Here is a 2,294-nt window from a genome sequence, read left to right on the forward strand (position 1 = left end):
GTTCTTCCTGTCCTTTCTCGGGAGAGGGCGGAGGGGCTGTCGCTCATTCTGATAGCCTCATTCGGCCCAGGAGCCCTATGATTTGCGAAAGCGGCACAGATGATGGTGGAGACGCCATGGCCGATTCCTTACCGTCACGGGACGTTGACGCAGGCGAATGGCTCGATCGGGGCTGATAGACGAGCCATTACAGGCCTACTGAAAGGGACAGGTTGCTATGGCGGGGACTGAGGACTTCGTCGCAACCATTCAGGGAGCAAAGCCCCTATTGGTGATGCTCCACTCATAGAACTGGAGTTACAGAAGTAAATATTGGTTAAAACTATTAGTCAAAACTGGAGAAGAATAAGGCCCACGTGGCTTGGCGTAGGTTGAATCTCTTCACTGTCCATATGCAGTCTAGGTTCCGATGGTCAGTGAAAACCAGGAATGGGTGGTTGGCCTGCTCCTACCAGTGCCACCATTCCTCCAAAACCTTCTTCACTGCCAGCAGTTCCCAGTCCTGTTAGGGAAATTTCTGAAACCTGATGCATTCTTACTGATTAAAGGACTGAGTCCCAGTGTTTAGAGAAATAGAGGAGTGTGGGAGAGGGGATCTGGTATTTGTCCTAGGGGGCATTCTTGATTGGTAACAGTAGATTATAGGTTTAATCATCTGCCTATCTGTAGGTTGTCCAGATGCTTTAAGTCCCCCTCAAGGGTTGAGAAGAATACCCAGATGGGGGAGGACAACATGTCCCTTGTGTCAAGCCCAGGATATGTGATAGAACAAATTGGAAAGTGGGGAACTATAGAATGTTTTTGTTGAAAGAATAGTTTTCCAGATGCAAACCCATGCTGTAGCAGTACATTTGCAATTGAGGAAGTAGACTGTCATAAGTCAATATTATTGCAATTTCAATAACCTTTAAGAGGCCTTTCTGAAATTCAGAAACATTTATTTTCTAAATCAGAGTATGTACACAACTATGACAAAATATTCAAATCACAGAAGCAAGTCTCCCTGATATTAACAAGATTTATTCCATTGTATAAGTAGATATTCAAATAGGAAATGAAAATGTGGCATAATTTTTTTCTTTTTTCTATTATTAACGTTAGAAAATTAAAATCTCTGTAATCAAAATGTTTTTCTTTATTTTCCGAAACGGGTTTGGCAAGATATTCCAGAGCGCTGCTGAGAAGCTGGCTGCACTTCCATGTCTGTTGTCGTTTTCTTTGGGGCCCTTTTGGTAGTTTCAGAAATGACAGAACATGCCAACAAATTGCATCACTTCTGGCTCAGCAGTCAAGAACAATGCCCTGCCATATGCCAATTGGAGGGGTAGGGGATGGCGGGGAGAGGGCATATGAGAGGGAATCAATCCATGCCCCCCCCAGCTGTACTTCCCTCACACAGTTGGGAGCATGGCTTGGCCAGTGGTGTGACACAGATGAACAAGCTGACACGCAGCCATTAGCCAGACAAACCATTCACACAGTTACATTTTGCACAGGCCTGAGGAGTACCACTGTGCCAATACAAGAATGATCTCGTTGCCCACTCTGACTAAAGTCAGCTGTCACATGAATACGTTTTGGGGCATAAATATTATTTTTCTCTTACTAAGGCTCCTACCCACATTTTACATTACATTTTATTCTCATCTAGTAAGATATTTTGTCCATTACAAATTGCAGTGTTTTAGGCACAGGTATATATATACAGTGTTTGTTTGTCACCGCCAATGAGAATTGTACTGTGTGCGTGCTTTCCCCCTGTGTGTGTTTGGCAAGTGGAACAACAAAGGAAGGACACACCCTCATACCAACAACTGGATTCATTTTCTGTTTCCTTTTTGGGGAAATGTCAACTTAAGGAAATTTTCTAAACAAAATCACATAATGTGTTTTGGTTTGCTTAACAAGGATTATAAATTACAATTCAAAATGTTTCAGTTAATGGTTTTGAGTAATACTGCAGAATCATATGAATGTATAGCGACATTTGACAATGGAAGGAAAGATAATGGATAAAACGTATCATTGTTTTTGCCCTAAAATTTTAGGTTAAGGTTTTAGTTGACCATGTGTCCGGCAACCATATGTTCTGATCTGGTGAGGGAGGAGGATAAACATGTACAGTATGGGTATAAACCTTCTTTGAAAACCATTTTGTCCAGTTAATAGTCTAGCCACCAATTCCTTGGACTAATTCCAGGTGCCGTTCCAGGCTTATTCTGGCAGGGGATGGTAATAGGCCCACACAGATGCTTTCACTCAGTGCCTTGCACTAGGTAGCCAGATGCCAAGAG

This window comes from Esox lucius, chromosome 10 (assembly GCF_011004845.1).
Source record: "Esox lucius isolate fEsoLuc1 chromosome 10, fEsoLuc1.pri, whole genome shotgun sequence".
Taxonomy (NCBI): domain Eukaryota; kingdom Metazoa; phylum Chordata; class Actinopteri; order Esociformes; family Esocidae; genus Esox; species Esox lucius.